A 20,693-nucleotide genomic window follows, 5' to 3' on the forward strand; every position below is an offset into this window, starting at 1 on the left:
CTTCAATCCTGAGGATAATACAGGATATTCAGGGCTTGGGACCATCACAATTTGGTTACTCCAAAGTGTCTTGTCACAAAAGATTAATGATAGCTCTGCTTATCGATAAAGCACTTAGGAGCTCAGTTTCCACCATGCTAATATCCACAGGAGCAGTCCTTCATACTGTGGTTTTGTATTTCCTCTGTACATTTCATTTCCTTGCCTTTTCAGTTTTACTTTCTGGACTGTCTAAGTTAATTTTCATTGCTTCCTTTGGTATTTTCCAGTTTAAATCTCAATTTAATGATCTGTCTCATGTCATAGTCCACTGGAGCATTATTTAGTAACCAACTTGTTCTCCTATAGTTCATGAGTAAGTATCCTTATTCCCTTACAGAATATAAAATGTTTTGATAGAGAGCATTCTTCACTTTCCTAGTTTTAACATCTTTTCCTGAATATTTCATATGTAAAACTATGAATTTCTTTCTTCAAATTTAGAATACCCTTATGAAGAAAACAAAATAAAAAAAAAGTGAGAAACAGTTTATTTCAAAGTAAAGATAAGGGACTAGTTTAATGATTAAGGCATTAGAGATTTTGCTGTGGCAAACCTACATGTGTATTCTAGGGGATTTGAAATTTCCTTCTATAATCCAAATGTTCCTGATGAGATAATTCCAGCTTCTTAGATTTTGAAAAGCCATTGGAAAATAAGTCATCTTATCTCATGTTTTACAGGGAAAACTATTTGCAAGAAAAGTTCTGATTTTAGGTTTCCTAACATTTGTTGAATGCATTTATCTGAATTAATGAGGTCAATTAACAGTAGCAGTACCTTAAATTTGTTGTTAGAATGTGTCAGAAATTCTGCTGAGTGTTTTAGGTACATTATTTCATTTTTATCTTCCAAAGTAAGAACTGGTAATATTTTTCTTTTATGGGTGAGAAAAACTAAGTTGCGAAATTGTCAAGTAAGTAACTTGTCTTAAGTGACATAGCTGGTAGGTCATAGATCAGTAGTGAGAGCCTTGTTTAGCAGTTTAATCATGTACAGTAGTCCCTTGCTGGTAGCTTTCATTTTTCCAGATGTGAACATACTATTTGGATGGCTGTAGGTTACATCCCCGTGTGGACCAAGATTTGTTGTGTTCTTTGGGCCCTGAATGTCTCCTTCATCTCTTTCAAAATGGATACTCTTTCACATTTTTCTACGACAATTTCGTGACACTTGTCACATTTGCTGATGGATAAAATGGATTAGTGTTTACAGTTCCATGGCTGGTGAGCCCACTGCCATGAGACAAAACCAGTGTTTCTGAAAATCTTCCTCCTTTCCGAAAAGTTTGATTCAATGGTCCTTCCTCTGGCTAATCTCCAATCACATACCCTCAGCTACTAAGAGCAAAGAGAATTTTTGCGTGGGTCACAATGGTAATACTGGGTCTGCCAACAGTTAAAAAAAAAGAATCTTTCATGATTAAAGAATCCTGGATCTCAATAAGATCCTCATGTAAACTTTAAAAGAGAATTTTGCCTCCAGTAAATGCTTTCCTCTCCAAGTCTCTACTTCTGAGAACTTGTGCTCTAGTTTATGAAAGTCTCCTCTAAGCTTTATTATTTAATAGGCTGAGAAAATCAGAAAGATTTTACTCTGTCCTAATGCTTATGTTTGGCTGAGCAAGAATCTTCTAACAATGACATCTGACTTGAATCAGAACCAAAGGATGACAAACCTGTAGAATGAAAAAAAAAAAAAAAAATGAGAATCAAATCTAGTTATAGGCAAAGAAAACAGTTTACTGCAAGACTATAGCTGAAATGTTCATACTAGCGGTAGTATAACTTAGTGGTTAAGAGATGTCTGTCCTTTTTGATTTATCTCAAGCATCCCAAATAAGTGCCTTGTTGTTTAGCCACAAAGTTATGTGTAACTCTTTTGTGACTGTGTGGACTTGAGGCCGCCAGGCTTCTCTGCCCATGGGATTTCCCAGGCAAGAATGCTGGAGTGGGTTGCTATTTCCTTCTCTAAGGGATCTTCCCAACCCAGGGATTAAACCCACGTCACCGGTATTGACAGGCAGATTCTTTACTGCTGAGCCACCTGGGTAGCTCCCAATATGGTAATTACTTAATGATTTTGTTGAATGAATTTTAAGTATGTATATCAGAGATTTGTGAACTGGATTTGAAACTTACCTCTTTCATTAAGTATCAGTGTGAATTTAGCCTAAATCCTTTCCTTTGGCTTTCATAACTTCATCTGCAAGATGGGAATTGCAATTCTAATAAAATAGATATAAAAAATGTAACATAAAGTATATTTGTAGCACAGTACCCAGCTTGTAAGAAATTATTCTTGAGCAGTAAATAGCTGTCATCATCTTCATTATCATCACCTCCATTATTACTGTTGACATTATTATATATCACTACCACACTTGCCTCTCCTGCCTTCTAGACAAAAATAAGAACAAGGAAAATGTAATATCAATGCCCAAAACATTTGCACTGAATTTTTGGTTTCTGCAGTGATGAGGACAGATCGTTTATTGAGGTATTAATGCTTGATATGCTCTCAGTGTTTCAAGTGTCTGAAAACTAAGATGCAAACACTCTCATCTCTGCTCACATACCATCCCTTTTGGAAGGTCTTCATGGTTTCAGTTCAGGGCTCGTTTGCTTCACCAGGAATGAACAAGTTTATATATTTTGTGAACTGGTCTATTTTTTTTTTCATGAGCTCATCTCATGAAAAAGATCCCTCACCTAGATTTTTATTTGAGAGGGAAAGGGGAACTTAGGATAGGATGGTGAGAATATTTTGAAAGGAAATAGAGAAGTTGCCTGTCTTGAAAAAGAATTGGAGATTAGGATTTCAGCAGTTTTTAGGGTCTGGGTCTCCCCATAGTATCTTTTTTTCCTTTTGTGAAAAGATTCCCTCTATCTACTTGATTAATACATTCAACACCTCATATATTTATCTGGGTGGGGGAGAGAGTGATGAGAACATCTAGCAAATTTCAATTATATAGTACAGTGTTCTCAACTATAGTCACTGAATTGTACATTATATGTTTTACAACTATATCATTATTACAGGATTGCACAACATCACCACTGTTGACATTTGGGATTGGGTATTTCTTTGTTGGAGGGTTGTTTAGCAGCATTGTTGTTCAGCTGCTACTTTGGGTCTGACTCTTTGCAACTCCATGGACTGCAGCATGCCAGGCACCCCTGTTCTTCACTGTCTCCTGGAGTTTGCTCAGGCTCATTGAGTCACTGATGCTATCTAATGGTCTCATCCTCTGTTGTCCCCTCCTCCTCCTGCCCTCAATCTTTCTCAGCGTCAGGGTCTTTTCCAGTGTCGGCTCTTCACATCAGGTGGCCAAAATATTGGAGCTTCAGCATCAGTCCTTCCAATGAATATTCAAGACTTATTTCCTTTAGGATTGGCTGGTTTTATCTCCTTGAAGTCCAAGGGACTCTCAAGAGTCTTCTCCAACACCACAGTTTAAAATCATCAATTCTTTGGTGCTTAGTCTTCTTTATGGTCCAAATCTCACATCCATACGTAACTACTGGAAAAGCCATAGTTTTGACCATATGGATCTTTGTCAACAAAGTGATATCTCTGCTTTTTAATACACTGTCTAGGTTTGTCATAGCTTTCTTTCAAGGAGCAAATGTCTTCTAATTTCATGATTGGATTCACCATCTGCATTGATTATGGAGCCCAAGAAGAGAAAAATCTGTCACTGCTTCTACTTTTTTCCCTTCTATTTGCCATGCATTGATGGGACCAGATGCCATAATCTTAGTAACTTGAATGTTAAGTTTTAAGCCAACTTTTTGACTGTCCTCATTCACCCTCATCAAGAGGCTCTTTAGTTCCTCTTCACTTTCTGCCATTAGAATGGTATCATCTGTATATCTAAGGTTGTTGATATATTTCTCCTGGCAGTTTTGAGTCCAGCTTGATGCCTGCTTTCTATCGAACAGATAGATGCTAGTAATAACCCTGCATCCAGTTGGGACAACCAAAATATATACAAGTGTTGCCAAATATTACCTGGGGAATAACGTTACCCTAGTAATAAAGTGGCAGGATTCTAGTTAAGTGATGCTTTCAACTGTGTGTATCTATAGAGGCTGGAATTTCTAGAGCCCAGGCAGAGGTCATTTAGATTTCATAATTAGTCCAGTTCTTTTTGTACATATTGATCACTTCCAACAGTTAGAGGTAAGTGGGAACTATCTGTCTTCACCTAGTCCAGCAAAACTCTCAAGTGTAATGGTTCAATGAGCTCTAGTCTCAAGTGAAAATCTGGCACATAATCAAACATTAATAACTAGGTACATAAACAGTCATGCCGTTTGTTCGTTATGCTCAGGAAAGACTTTCAATCCTTTTAAAACTCCTAAAAAATTCCTCTTGTATGAAAGATTCATTTCCAGGAACACCTGTCAGGATTAACAAAACTGCTGGTTGGATCAGGCCATAGATTCCTCCATTTTGAAGGGAAATAGACTCTCTCATAGGACAGTCTATTATAGTTCTGTAGTAATAATCAAAAGGCATTAAAGCACTGAGCTCATCAGCAATAATTTTCAACAAGGTTTTGTTCATAAAGCCACTTTTGTGGCTTTTCCACAATGGAAACTGATTTTTAATATCCTCTGTGCTAACTAGTGAACACCATAGCAAATCGATACAGTGGTTTTTAAAACACTAATGCCACCACCTCTGGAGTGTACACAACTGTTAGTGAAACGCCTGGAGTATGGATTCCTAATTAGGGTATTTCAAATGTATTCAACTATTCTTACAGTGTAGATGAAAGCCATTTTAAATAAATGCTCATCACTCAGTTGATACGGATGCACTGGAAGGAAAATTAAGATCACTGGACCCAAGCTTGAATACAAGAAGTAGGACTGGGCATATTGGGCCAGGGAGGTCTAAAGCCCAGAGGCCATTCCTTGGATTATATTGGGATGAATAAATCCTGGGATTCAAGCATGCCTGGATTTCTTTCAAGCCGAATTGTATTTGCAATAATTAAGAAAAGAAGTGTCTTTATGTAAGGGAAACAGATGAGATTGCTTATCTCTCCAGAGTTGTACAAGAAACCTATTCTCTGTCTTACCTGGGTCTTTTCTGAGTTCTGTGTTGATAAGTCTGGTTCTTTTTGGACCTTGATAACCTCCAACTTCATGCTCTCTTTCCTCTCTTTATGATGTTTATATTCTCTTCACTAATTTTAAAATGGAAATTTTAGTCCCAACTGTAAAATTATGTTTTCTTTGAAATGAGTAACTTATAATGACAGAGACTAGAAAAATTGCCCGCAAAAGGAGTAATGTGACAATGAATATATTTTTGTTTTGTTTCTCATACTAGACTGTTGAGGTATGACCTAAATCAAATCCTTTATGACTACACAGTGGAAGTGAGAAATAGATTTAAGGGATAGACAGAACGCCTGATGAATTATGGACAGAGATTCATGACATTGTACAGGAGACAGGAATCAAGACCATCCCCAAGAAAAAGAAATGCAAAAAAGCAAAATGGCTGTCTGACGAGGCTTTACAAATACCTGTGAAAAGAAGGGAAGCGAAAAGCAAAGGAGAAAAGAAAAGATATACCCTTTTCAATGCAGAGTTCCAAAGAATAGCAAGGAGAGATAAGAAAGCCTTCCTCAGTGATCAGTGCAAAGAAATAGAGGAAAATAATAGAATGGGAATGACAAGAGATCTCTTTAAGAAAATTAGAGATACCAAGGGAACATTTCATGCAAAGATGGGCTCAATAAAGGACAGAAATGGTAGGGCCCTGACAGAAGCAGAAGATATTAAGAAGAGGTGGCAAGAATACACAGAAGAACTGTACAAAAAAGATCTTCACAAGCCAGATAATCACGATGGTGTGATCACTCACCTAGAGCCAGAAATCTGGAATGTGAAGTCAAGTGGGCCTTAGAAAACATCACTACGAACAAAGCTAGTGGAGGTGATGGAATTCCAGTTGAGCTATTTCAAATACTGAAAGATGATGCTGTGAAAGTGCTGCACTCAATATGCCAGCAAATTTGGACAACTCAGAAGTGGCCACAGGACTGGAAAAGGTCAGTTTTCATTCCAATCCCAAAGAAAGGCAATACCAAAGAATTGTCACCCTGTATTATACAGGGTGACTGTATATTGTCACCCTGCTTATTTAACTTATATGCAGAGTACATCATGAGAAACGCTGGGCTAGATGAAGCACAAGCTGGAATCAAGATTGCTGGGAGAAATATCATTAACCTCAGATATGCAGATGACACCACCTTTATGGCAGAAAGTGAAGAACTAAAAAGCCTCTTGATGAAAGTGAAAGAAGAGAGTGAAAAAGTTGGCTTAAAGCTCAAAATTCAGAAAATGAAGATCATGGCATCCAGTCCCATTACTTCATGGCAAATAGATGGTGAAACAGTGGAAACAGTGGCTGACTTTATTTTTGAGGGCTCCAAAATCACTGCAGATTGTGATTGCAGCTATGAAATTAAAAGATGCTTACTCCTTGGAAGGAAGGTTATGACCAACCTAGATAGCGTATTGAAAAGCAGAGACATTACTTTGCCAACAAAGATCTGTCTAGTCAAGGCTATGATTTTTCCAGTGGTCATGTATGGATGTGAGAGTTGGACTATAAAGAAAGCTGAGCACTGAGGAATTGATGCTTTTGAACTGTAATGTTGGAGAAGACTGCTGAAAGTCCCTTGGACTGCAAAGAGATCTAACTATTCCATCCTAAAGGAGATCAGTGCTGGGTGTTCATTGGAAGGACTGATGTTGAAGCTGAAACTCTGGTACTTTGGCCACCTGATGCAAATAGCTGACTCATTGGAAAAGACCCTGATGTTGGGAAAGATTGAGGGCAGGAGAAGGGGACGACAGAGGATGAGATGGTTGGATGGCATCACTGACTCGATGGACGTGAGTCTGAGTGAACTCCTGGAGTTGGTGATGGACAGGGAGGCCTGGCGTGCTGCGGTTCATGGGGTCGCAAAGAGTTGGACACGACTGAGCGACTGAACTGAACTTAGCATCCAAGACTACATCTACATATGCCTTCTGAAGCCCTATATATTGTGGTTTCTGCACAGAGAGTGAAAGAGTCATGCTTTTTAGTAGCAGATATTTTATGTATCACCTCTGCAGATATCGAGTTCATTAAGTTCATGTAATTATTCATCCAATCTATTGCAAGATATTGTGAGAATAAGCCTCAAATTTGGGGACTTGCTTTAACTTCAGTTAGTAACTCTGAGCTAGATTTGAACATTATTTTTAATCTAAATAGTATTTAAATAGGCCTTATCAATTTTGTTTATTTTTAGAAGTATTTGTTTGTTGGAAGAGATATCCAAACTTAATGCCTCAAGTGGACTGTAATCATAAAGAATTATTTTCTGTTCCCCTAACATACCTTTGTTTGTAAATTTTTTGTCCCTTCACACTGGTTTTTCCTACAGTGAGCTTCCATTTATCTTTCTTTTTCTTTTTTGGGGTTATCTTTTCTTTTCCATACCCTGCTGTGCCTTTTTTATCTTCTCCAAAGGTGCGGGGCTACACCCCCCTATTGTTTTATTGCTCCTCCTATCCTTGGCTGTTCACGATGCAGCTGTCCTGACGCCATTTTTTTTTTTTTTTTTCTGACTCTTTCTGTACCTGGCTGCTAGCTCTCTAGCAGGAAATATGCTTTAGTCATTATTGCATCTTAGAAAGCAGCACCGTCTATGGCATAGAATGAGCATCAATAAATATATCCTGAATTGATTTGGGATTAAAATTCCAACTTACTCATAATTTGCATATCCTGATGCTTTGAAATTACTTGGTGCTTTTTTGTTTACAAAGGAAGATATTTGGTCCCAGCAAGCTCTATGTGACAGGGGGATGGCATATGGTCAGACAGGCATTGGGAATGCAGACACTGGTGGCGTGTGGCAGAAAAGCAGCCAGGGGAGCGCAATAATAAGGGTACATCTTATGATTCTTCAGTAAAGCTCTAAGTGTGTGAATGTTTGATGGCTTCTCTTAGGAGAATAGAATGAGAACAGCTTTGTGTCCAGATTTGATGTGGGGATTTTGGCAGATGCCCATGAAAACTCAGGCCTAGAGATAAGGGGGCAGTGAGAAAGTAAAGATGGGAAATTTGCTGAAACTCATGTGTGTGTGTGTGTGTGTGTGTGTGTGTTAGTAAACACTGATCACACACACATTTTAAAATTCAGAACATTCAAGCCAATTTTATGTAAAGCTCCAAGGGGCAGAAAAGCTCCTGAGTGACTTGAGTTTACAGATAATTCACCTGCATTATCTCTTTTGCTTCTCACAGGAACATAATGAAGTATTGATAGTTATTGCTATCATTTTACAGATGAGGAAATGCAACTTTGAGAGGTTAAATTAAACTAATAATAACAATAATAACAGAGGCAGAATTATGTGTCAGGTATTGTATGCTTCACTACATTATCTCATTTAATTCTCTGAAATAAAGCAGGAAGTTGCTACTATTACTATACTCACGTCACACTAAGGAAACTGAGAGATTATTTCCTCAGTGTCACATAGGAAGTAATGGACTGAGAACCAGACCTTTCCAGTTCTAAAGCCTCTGTAACTAGTGATGATGTCATGATGCTATTCCACACTCCCTGTTTATGAATCTTAAAATCCAGTCATCTCCAATAATGCTTTTTTCCTAGTACATTGTAAACAAACAAGTAAACCAAAAAAGAAAAAAAAAAAAAAAGAAAGAAAAATCCAAGAAATGGTTTTACCCGTGCCACCCCCTCCAACCCAAGTTCAACATTTGCTCATCCATTTTCATCTGGTTGAGCTCTATTACCACACAGGAGTGTGGGAGTTCCAGGTACAGCCCATAACTTTCTCCATATTCAGAATGGGCCCTGCATTCCATCAACTGGCCACCTGCTCTGCTCATTCCTGTGATCACAGGCTCCGCCAGAAGCCCTGCTGTTCCTTGACCTCCTCCTCTTCTCATTTCAGGAGTTTCAGGGTGCCAGCAGACAGGAACTCATTCCTCCCACCATGTGCTGAGAAGGTCACCATCCCATCCTTCCCAAATGGTGAAAGTGCGGTACAGGGAGGAGGAACAGTTTTCTAAAGGTCAGACTGAGGTGGCAGAAGAGCCCTGGGGGAGGGGTACCCTCCCCCAGCTCCCCTGCTTCCACCTCAGCTCACCTTTTGATTTTCTAGATCAGAGAGACAACCACAGGGCCCAGGGAAGGCGGGTTACAGAATTGGATGATAATGGTCAGCACTAGACGAAACTTAAGCCAAAGAACATTTCATCACTTAGTCAATTCAGGACTGAAAATACTTCAGAATGATCAGATTTTCTGAATTTGGTTAGAAAGAATGCTGCCTTCCCCCTCCCCACCCTTCCCCCCTAGAAATTCTTCAATTTAGAAAATTTTAACTCAATAAAACCTAAACTGAACATGGCTAGTTTTGCCCTTCAGAAACTGATCCTTTTTCACGTAGAAAGATGGGATAAAATCTGTATCTAACTAATCCATGGTTTCCTAAGCTTCAATTATTTTCTTTTCCTTCCTTCCTTTTGTCATGTACTGAGTATGACCTCTCCTGTTAAATTTTTTAGTTACTTGACATCTTTAGGTTTACAATTTTTAAAAGCTTACATAATGTCCCTAGCATGTTTCTAATATATTTATAATGAAACTTTCTAATAAACAATGAATAAAACATGGTTATTAAAATACACTGGGACTTCCAAGGTGGCACAGTGGTAAAGAATCTGGTTCCATGTGCAAGTTGATGTAGGAGATGTCAGTTCCATCCCTGAGTCGAGCTGATCCCTTGGAGTAGGAAATGGCAATACTGCTCCAGTATTCTTGCCTGGAAAATTCCATGGACAGAGGAGCCTGGTGGGCTGTAGCCCATGGGGCTGCAGAGTCAGACAAGACTGAGTACACACTCATTAAAACAAAAACAAAAAACCTATTTGTTTATGTATGGGATTGGCTAAAAAGTTCATTTGAGTTTTCCCGTAAGATCTTACCTGAATGAAATTTTTTGGCTCATCTTCTGGTGTCATATCATTTTGCTTTTTCATTCGGTCCATGGTATTCTCTTGGCAAGAATACTGGAGTGGTGGAGTGGTTTGCCATCCTCTCCTCCAGAGGACCATGTATTGTCACAGTTCTTCACTATGACCTATCCAACTTGGGTGGCCCTGCATGGCATGGCTCATAGCTTCATTAAGTTACCCAAGCCCCTTTGCGACACAAGGCTGTGATCCATGAAGGGTTTGGCCAACCCAATACCATCTAAAACTGTCTCATACCCTCAGCAGTGTACTTCCCACCTTTTAGACACTCTTATAATTGTTAGGCTAGGACAATAGGGATAATGTTCTACACTTCCAAATGAAATATATTAAGGGTCATGGAACAAGACAAATGCTATTTATGAATAATATACAGATGTGTACGCATCTTATTTGATATCTCTGCCTCAGTTCTGATTCTTTTTTACGGTTAGGGCATCTTTTTTTCACCAAAGCAGAAAGGTAGATTTAGAAAGGAAATCAGACTCCTAAAGATTAGGTACTCCTAAAGATTTGCTGTTGGCAGTCCTGAAACTGAGAAGGATAGTCGTTTGCCAGCTTAGAATTCCTTTCCATATGTATTCATTCTCCTGAGTATATAGACAATATAGCTGAATCCTAAGTAGAATTTCATGCAATCATATTACTTAGGGCATAACTTCTCTTCCAAAAAGAGGTGTCTGTAGTCTAATTCATACCCTGCTTCTCTCCTGCTCATGGTGCCTGACATGTGGTCTTAGTGAAAAATGGTTAACAATACCATTTGCATATTGTCACATATCATTGCTGGGAGAGGTCAATCTGTCCTGACTCCACTGGGAGAGATTAGTTAGAAGCTCCACATTTGGGAATTTCTGGGACTCTGCCCCATGTGTCTCTTCCGTTGGCCTGATTATAATCTGTATCCTTTCACTGTCATGAAATATGATCATGAGTATAACAGCTTTAAATGAGAACTGCAAGCCCTTCTAATGAACCATGGACCTCAGGTTGGGCACTGTAACCCCTAACATTAAACATGTAAAAAGCATTCAGTAAATACTGACAGGTGCTGCAGCAGCACAGTGGAAGAGTTTGGAAGTCAGACACACTGGTTCTCTGTTAACCAACTGTGTCATCTTGGACAAGGTACTTAACTTCTCTGTTTCATTTCATAAAGTGAGAATGATACTATTTTGTACCTTGTAGAGTTGTTGTGAGGAATCAGTAAGAGTGATGAACCATATTATAACCTGAGGGACAAGAAAAAAGCCAAGAATGCTGATCTAGTCTTTATTTAAAATTTTAACATTTTGTTTATCATGAATCTTTCATTAGTATTCACTTTTAAGAAATGTTACATTAAAATATTATTAGTCTTGATTACTAAGTTTTTGATGGCTCTTCAGAGTTTGAACCCAAGGTGAAAGCTTCACTTATCTCACTTTAAGTCTTGGCCCTGGTGAGGATGAACAGTAATAATTAAAGTAAATTACACAGTACAGGCCAGGGCTATGGGAATCACTGAATAAATAATATGTAATATATAGCTTGGAAAAAACTTTGGAAATTTATGTTAATGGGGAAAAAATCGTAACTATGACAAGAGATTGGGCAGTATTTTCAGCTTAAGAGGAAACACCAGGAGTTTTATCTCCATATGTAGCCGATGAAGACTGGATAGTGTATGAGAGTCTGAGTGCTTATGCATTGCTTTTTTAATTTATTACATGAGAAATGACAAATGAATAAGTTGGAGCCTCTTTATGAATGTTACCATTTATAAAAATATGTTGAATTTATAAAGATTATCTTTAAACAAATAACACATTCAACATTCAGTAAATTAAAATTGTCACTAAGTATGATATTCTATATAGTTAAAAGGATTTATCCTGAGAATTTCTTTTAGTTTCAGCTTTGGCTATTGAGAAGTCTCTAAAATGTATTCACTGCTTCTTTACCACAGTTCCAAGAGTAGACTGAGCCTGATAACCCTGTGGCATTGCTGTGGACAGTCATGGTCTTTGGTTCAAACTATGGTTATGGGTAATAAAGACAGAGCTGAGTATCTGACAAAAGATTGCCTTTTCTCTCATGACTTGTAGCTTTTGAGTGAGATAAATTTAAAACAATTTTTTGCTGTAGTATAAGAAGACAAGTTTATTGTCTTTGTTACAGGTTCCTAGCATAGCTCCTAAAATGCTTTGAATTTGCTCTTTTGTACACTAATGACATGATTCTTGAGCAGAGGCAGGGGCAGGGGGTGTGTGCTCTGGATAGCTTTAGAATGGTGCTGCCCACCAGAAAAACCAAACAAGTGACCAGAGTGTTAGAACTTTCAGCATCTTGTGCCCCCACACCAGGCCTGGTGATGAAGTTCATGCACAAATGGCCAATGATTCAGATATGTCTACACAATGACATTTCAATACAACTCCCTCTGTGACAGTGCTTGACAAGCTGCTGGGTTGTGAATACTTCAGTTCTGATTATTTTTACAGTAAGGCATCTTCTTTCACCAAAGCAGATAGGTAGGTTAGGAAGGAAATCAGGCCACACCTAAAGATGGTTGTTGTTTAGTTGCTCAGCCTTGTCAGACTCTTGTGACCCTATGGACTGTAGCCTGCCAGCCTCCCAGGCAAAAATACTGGAGTGGTTTGCCATTGGTACTCTTTTTCCTTATTGGTAGTCCTGAAACTGAGAAGGAAAGTCATTTGTCATCTCAGAATTCCTTCCCATATGTATTCATTCTTTGAAACATATTGACAGTATAGCTGATTCTTAAATATGATTTCATGTAATCATGTTACTGGCTGGGAGGGTGGCTTGTCTGGAGAGGATATGCAAGCTATGCATGCCCACACCCTATAACTTGTCTCAACCATCTTTTCTATTTGGCCGCTTCAGATTTGCATCCCTTCAGTTCAGTTCAGTTCAGTTCAGTCGCTCAGTCATGTCCGACTCTTTGCAACCCCATGAATCGCAGCACGCCAGGCCTCCCTGTCCATCACCAACTCCTGGAGTTCACTCAGACTCACATCCATTGAGTCAGTGATGCCATCCAGCCATCTCATCCTCTGTCATCCCCTTCTCCTCCTGCCCCCAATCCCTCCCAGCATCAGAGTCTTTTCCAATGAGTCAACTCTTCACATGAGGTAGCAAAGTACTGGAGTTTCAGCTTCAGCATCATTTCTTCCAAAGAAATCCCAGGGCTGATCTCCTTCAGAATGGACTGGTTGGATCTCCTTGCAGTCCAAGGGACTCTCAAGAGTCTTCTCCAACACCACAGTTCAAAAGCATCAATTCTTCGGCACTCAGCCTTCTTCACAGTCCAACTCTCACATCCATACATGACCACAGGAAAAACCATAGCCTTGACCAGACGGACCTTTGTTGGCAAAGTAATGTCTCTGCTTTTGAATATGCTATCTAGGTTGGTCATAACTTTCCTTCCAAGGAGTAAGCGTCTTTTAATTTCATGGCTTCAGTCGTCACCATCTGCAGTGATTTTGAAGCACCCAAAAATAAAGTCTGACACTGTTTCCACTGTTTCCCCATCTATTTCCCATGAAGTGATGGGACCGGATGCCATGATCTTCATTTTCTGAATGTTGAGCTTTAAGCCAACTTTTTCACTCTCCACTTTCACTTTCATTAAGAGGCTTTTGAGTTCCTCTTCACTTTCTGCCATAAGGGTAGTGTCATTTGCATATCTGAGTTTAATGATATTTCTCCCAGCAATCTTGATTCCAGCTTGTGTTTCTTCCAGCCCAGTGTTTCTCATGATGTACTCTGCATATAAGTTAAATAAGCAGGGTGACAATATACAGCCTTGACGTACTCCTTTTCCTCTTTGGAACCAGTCTGTTGTTCATGTCCAGTTCTAACTGTTGCTTCCTGACCTGCATACAGATTTCTCAAGAGTCAGGTCAGGTGGTCTGGTATTGCCATATCTTTCAGAATTTCCCACAGTTTATTGTGATCCACACAGTTATAAACCAGTAAATGAGAGTACACTGTTTTCTTGCATCTGTGGGTCATTCTAGCAATTTCAGAACCTGAGCAAAGGGTCACAGGAACCCCCCAGATTTATAGATGGTTGGTTAGAAGTGTCGTTGGCCCCTGGCATATGGAGAGGGGACAGTCTTGTGGGAATGAGTCCTTAACCTGTTGGGTGTGCACTAACTCTGGACCCTTGGTGTCAGAATTTAATTGTTGGACACCTAGTTGTTGTTGGAGAATCATCGACCTGCCAATATAATTTAGTTGAGGTTTTCCTTACCAATCCTTGCTGAGCTTCTTCAAATAGTTTGTGATTATACTAGTTTTACAGCAGCATATTCACAGTGGCTATAACCAAGGCGTATCTCTGTTTTCCTATTATTTCTATTAATCCCTTAAGTGAATTTTAGGAAGGCTTTACAGTGGGAATAATTGATGATATTCATGGCTCAGATGGGAAAGAATCCACGTGCAGTGCAGGAGACCTGGGTTCAACTCCTGGGTCAGAAAAATCCTCTGGAGAAGAGAGTGGCTACCCAGTCCAGTACTCTTGCCTGGAAAATTCCATGGACAGAGGAGCCTTGTGGGCAGTCCAAGGGGTCACAAAGAGTCAGACACGACTGAGTGACTAACACTTTCACTTTTTTCCCCAAGGTTTTACAATGGGAATAATTGATGAAATTCTTATAAATAAAACAGTTACATCTTTTAACATTGTATAAATACTCAGTTTATTGGATACATTTTCCATCTGTTATACTGGCATCATTTCTGCCAAGATGAGGTATTTCTCCTTCTAAAAGACCTGTACATCTGTTCATGCCTAAGTATTCTTGAGAACTAAACTCAAGGACATAGGATGCAACATTGGGAAATGAAAGGGGTAAATGAAATTTGAACCGGTGTTACTCAAAATATGGTACTTGAACCACAAGCATTCCTATTGGTTGTGAGCTTCATAGAAATACAACTTCATTGGCCCCACTTCAATTTATCAAATCAGAATCCAAGGGATGGGACCCAGGACACTGTGTATTAACAGTTTCCAGGTTATCCTTTGTTGTTCGATTGCTCAGTCATGTTCAACTCTTTGTGACACTATGGACTGCAGCACACCAGGCTTCCCTGTCCTTTACTATCTCCCAGGGTTTGCTCAAACTCATGTCCATTGGGTCAGTGATACCATCCAAACATCTCAGCCTCTGTCACCCCTTCTTCTCCTGCCCTCAGTCTTTCCCAGCATCAGGAACTTTTCCAGTAAGTTGGCTCTTCACATCAGGTGGCCAAAGTATAAGAGCTTCAGCCTTAACATCAGTCCTTTCAGTGAGTATTCCGGGTTGACTTCCTTTAGTATTGAGTGGTTTGATCTCCTTGCTATCTAAAGGACTCTCAAGAATCTTTTCCAGCACCACAGTTCCAAAGCAGCAGTTCTTCAGTGCTCAGCTTTCTTTATCATCCAACTTTTATATCCATACATGACTACTGGAAAAACCATAGCTCTGACCATACAGACCTCTGTGGGCAAACCGATGTCTCTGTTTTTTAATATGCTGTCTAGTTTGGTCATAGCTTTTCTTCCAAGGAGAAAGCATCTTTTAATTTCTTGGCTGCAGTCACCCTCTGCAGTGATTTTGGAGCCCAAGGAAATAGTCTGTCACTTTTCCCATTGTTTCTACATCTGTTTGCCATGAAGTGATGGGACCAGATGCCATGATCTTAGTTTCTTTAATGTTGAGTTTAAATCAGCTTTTCATTCTCCACTTTCACCCTCATCAAGAGGCTTAGTTCATCTTTGCTTTCTGCCATTAGGGTGGTGTTATCTGCATATCTGAGGTTATTGATATTTTTCCTGGCAGTCTTGATTTCAGCTTGGGCTTCATCCAGCTCAACATTTCACATGATGTACTCTGCATGTAAGTTAAATAAGCAGGGTGACAATACACAGCCTGCATAAGGTGATCCTTATGCAGAGTAAATCTGAGAACCACTGTTGTCTCTATATTTCAGTCAAAACTAAGTTCAGGTGGGTAAGTCAGTGGTCATGAGAAGCTCAGATTAAACAGGGGGGTCATCAAATATCCCAGTTTGCTTGGGATTTGAAGTTTTCTAGGATGTAGGACTCTCGGAGCTAAGACCAGGGGATTCCCTAGCAAACCAGGGAAGTTGGTCATTATGGTCAAATGATTCTGTGTTTATATTACAAACAAGACTGACTTGCATTTCATTTTATTCCTGTTGGATATCCTTTATTCCCTGACTGATTTCCCTTAGGCTCTGGCCATGACCAAATTAATATGACTATCTTGTGGGTCATAGATTTAGGGAATTCAATAAGGTAGTTAGAGTTGACATTTTGTGCTTGCTGTAACTGCTAGAGTTTGATTACACTACAGTGTGTGATCCATAACTTGCCCCTGTGCCTAATTTTTTCTCACTTCAATGTTAGGTGTTCAATAGGGCTCAAAAAAGGTAAAAGCTGAGAATCATCTTAAAGTTCTTTAAAGTCACTTACATTTGTTTATTTTTCCTTTGTTGTCGGTTCCTGTTGGTTCTCATCCAGGTTATTATGAATGTCTTCCTTTGTTTCCTGACTAGTTTCCAGATACCTTCATTAACAGTGTAAATTTGCACTTTTGTCCACGACTTTCAACATTTCAAAGTGTTTTTTGGACATTGCTTTTGATTGTAGATGGTTGTGACGGTATTGTAAATGCCACTGAGAGCTGATTAATAGAATTAACAGCTACTAGTAATTACGCATGCCATATTTACTTTACATACGGCTTTAATATCCACTTTGAAAGCTTACTTCGAAGGAAACAGAGTAGAAAATGCTCCAAAGAAATGAGTTTTATCTTTTGTGAAGTTCAAAGCTGAAACAAAACAAAACAAAACATTTAACAGCTTGCGTCTGTCTCTAATGAAATCTAATGGGTTGGTGGGTGTGTGTTTCTTCTAACATAATAACTCTACACAAATTATTTATTTTTAATGTTATGAAAACTCATGTTATATTCCTTGCTTTTCTTAAAGCTCCACAATGAAGGCGCGATTATGTTACATTCAAAAACAATTAGGTTTGACTATTTGGATGCAAACTATTGTTGACAACATTTTGCAGCATTTTTAACCAGTGAAAACATTCTGCTTTGTCTATTAAAATGCTCATTTTGTAAATTGTTTTTCGTGTGGTTTAGGCTGTAGCACAAATGTTTTCTCTTCTCTCTCTGCAGCTAATTTTCCCCTGTTTATCCACACAATTTACTAGATAAGTACTATGAGTTATCTCTGAAATATGGGCTTTCTCTACTGAATCCTTGACTCAGTTTAAAGTATCTTCGAACTTTAGAGCTCGGTTAAATGGAAGAGTCATTTCCCAAGGCTATAATATACCCACTTAGTAGTCCTGAAGAAACTTTAATCCTCAATGTGAGGCAGTTTGTATGCTCTGATCCATGAACCTCACTGGTGCACTCTACTTAGAATTTGGTCTGACCTAGATGGCAGGGTTCTTTGCTATTTTGAATAAAATTTTAAAGTTATCACATATGATGAAAATTAGGTATAATCAAGTAACTACCAAAAATCTCTTACGTAGGTGCTGTGCTGCAGGGTTACATACTACTGTTTCAAGTAAAACACAGTTTTTCTCCTAATGTTGAGACAGATTGCTTGCTTTTGATTGAGCATCAGATAAAATACTTGGATCATGTTCCCTGGTCATCATGAACAACATATATGCTCAAATATGAGGATCATTCTCATCATGGTGAGCTGGGCTAACAGTGTAAGAGACATGTATATTTGGAATATCTGAGGAAACAAGAGATTCAAGTCTCCCATGGCCTGTCTCCCTCCCACACTGTGCCTACCTGCATTAAGAGCAATGGTAAGCAGACCTGCCTCCTACTTAAATTTTCATTCATTCTTATCCCTTCCTTTTTGTCCTCATCCCTATGTCCCTCATTTGATTCTCACTGTAACCCTTAAGAATTCAGTCTTTTTATGTATCACATTTTCTTTTATCTGTGGATGAACATCTAGGTTGCTTCCATGTCTTGGCTGTTGTCAATAGTGCTGCAATGGACATGGGGGTGCATTGTCTTTTGGAATATGGTTTTCTTTGGGTATATGCTTAGTAGTCAGATTTCTGGGTCATATAGTAGTTCTATCTTTAGTTTTTAAAGGAACCTCCATGGAGTTCTCCATAATGACTGCTATCAATTTACATTCCCACCAACATGCTGTACAGTAGAAACTACCTCCCTGGTAGCTTAGCTGGTAAAGAATCCACCTGTGATGCAGGAGACCCTGGTTCAATTCCTGGGTTGGGAAGATCCCCTGGAGAAGGGATAGATTACCCACTCTGGTATTCTTGGGCTTCCCTGGTGGCTCAGACAGTAAAGAATCTGTCTGCAATGTGGGAGACCTGGGTTTGATCCCTGGGTTAGTAAGATCCCTTGGAGGACAGCATGGCAGTCCACTCCAGTATTCCTGCCTGGGGAATCCCCATGGACAGGCTGCAGTCCATGGGGTTGCAAAGAGTTGGACACAACTGAGTGACTAAGCACACACACACAGAGAAACTAAATAACATTATAAAGCAACTGTACTCCAATAGTAATTAATTGAAGAAGCAAAAGATTAGGTCTTTAAAAAAAAAATCCCAGTGACAAATGAACCTAATTAAGTTTTAATGGTTTCCCCATGGTCACTCAGAATATAAGTAGCCAATATTTGAACCTAGGCTTCTTAACACTGAAGCTTTTCCTTGGCCTTTGTGTTATGATATAAAACGTGCCTGAGAGTAGTCTGCCTTGGCAGTGTGTGATGGAGAGTGGGGTGGGGGCAAAGGTTAAGAACCTCAGGTACCGAACACTGCGAAAGGTACACCCAGTGGAAATGACATCACTACCGGTCTTGTCACTCCTTTTGCTGAAGTGAACTTCAATATATCTGCTTAAGAATATACCTTCACTGTTTTTTTATTCTGTTTCCTAAACCCTTGGGACTATGTTTCATATCTTTCCTGTAGAAAGCAAGTTTTGATGCTACTGTGGCTTTGATACTGGTTGAAAGTGTCTGATTGCTCTTTCCAAGTTCAAGTTAGTGATCAAATGAGGCTTTTATTCACAGTGTAATATTCTACATTCCATCAGTAGTTTGGGAATTGGAGGGACTGACTGACTCGTACTGTGTGTGAAGTTGGAACAAAATAGACTTAACTATGGTCTTTCAGTTGTGTCTGTTTTAGCCGCAGTCATCTTTAGGTGTCCTGGTAATTTTGTAAACCCACCATGAAGTTTTCCATGTCACAGTTCAGCATGTGTGTCTTTTGTGCCTTATCTAAGGTTTACTTTCTAAGTTAGAATCCAAATACAAATGCATCGGGCTGTATATTACATTTGGGGTTCATGATGTAAGAGGTATGAATGCAGTTATTATAAACTTCTAATCCATCAATGAGCTCTGAGGATATTGCGGTATGCATTCAAGCAAAATCTTAGAGCTTCATGTTTCAGCAGCTTCTTGCTTCATTTCAAAATCATTTTCTTTTAAAGAAATGGAAATTTGCTAACCTTTCACTCAACACAAATAATGATGGGATCCTAGTTCATTTATATTCAGCTGGAGCAACATATTTATTCAGGTGGCAGATGGAGAGTGTTAATGGATTAAGGTATATGGACAAAGTGGGCAATTGTACTGTAAATGTTACTTAAGTGAATTTGGCCTGCAAGGGTATTATTGATTTATTTTATCTAATTTGGTTTGTATTGCAATTCAAGCTCAAGACTGAGGGTTGAAGTCATCTGTCTTCTATAGGTGAAATGGCTTCAGGTCACAAGGGAACTAAACTAAGTGAATAGGAAGTCTCTTCCTTAGAGGAAGCAAGGAGAGTGGAAATATTTTCCAGTGGGGTGGGGAGTGTGGAGAGGGAAGTGTTGCTCTCCTCCCAAGGACACTAAGAAATCATATTCCAGCAGGAAGAAAACATGTAACCACCACTCAGTGAAACCTTTTGATTTCCCTGTCAATATTAAAACAATATCCTCCTAATAGCTGAGGAGTGGTACTTTGCAAAGCTAGGGGCATGGAGCTTAGTGATGTTGCTCATCATCGATCCTTTTGTAAATCAGCCGAATAGGAAGAAAGGTACCTTTTTAGCTGATGTGCAAAGCACCCTATTAAGTGGCTCATGTTCACTCTCTCAGTTCTCCATGTGTCCAAGCTTGTGAAGAAAAGAGTGGCTGGTGAGAACAGGAGAGCAGAGTTCTCAATTATTTTTTGAAACTGCTGTGAAATTACTCAACACTAAATTTGTCTGTTGTTGAATGATTGAACATAAATTATAAAAGGTAAACTGTTGAATGCCATTAACCTAACAGGAGTATAGCTCTGTGTGTGTGTGTGTGTGTGTGTGTGTGTGAGAGAGAGAGAGAGAGAGAGAGAGAGAGAGAGTCATTCAGTCGTGTCTGACTCTTTGTGACCCCATGGACTGTAGCCCCCTGTCAGGCTCCTCAGTCCATGGGACTCTCCAGGCAAGAATACTGGATTAGATTGCTATTTCCTT

The 20,693-nt window shown here is 39.2% G+C and overlaps 1 long non-coding RNA gene across 1 annotated transcript; it reads right to left on the reverse strand.

Annotated features, from left to right (window-relative positions):
- Positions 1 to 1,575: 1,575 nt before the first annotated feature.
- On the reverse strand, positions 1,576 to 10,192 carry LOC132345837 (uncharacterized). The gene is made up of 3 exons (XR_009495420.1): positions 10,088 to 10,192; positions 2,182 to 2,267; positions 1,576 to 1,718 (listed from the first exon to the last, which is right to left on the reverse strand). It is a non-coding gene; the product is annotated as an uncharacterized lncRNA (long non-coding RNA).
- Positions 10,193 to 20,693: the final 10,501 nt, after the last annotated feature.

This window comes from Bos taurus, chromosome 7 (assembly GCF_002263795.3).
Source record: "Bos taurus isolate L1 Dominette 01449 registration number 42190680 breed Hereford chromosome 7, ARS-UCD2.0, whole genome shotgun sequence".
NCBI classification, from domain to species: Eukaryota; Metazoa; Chordata; class Mammalia; order Artiodactyla; family Bovidae; genus Bos; species Bos taurus.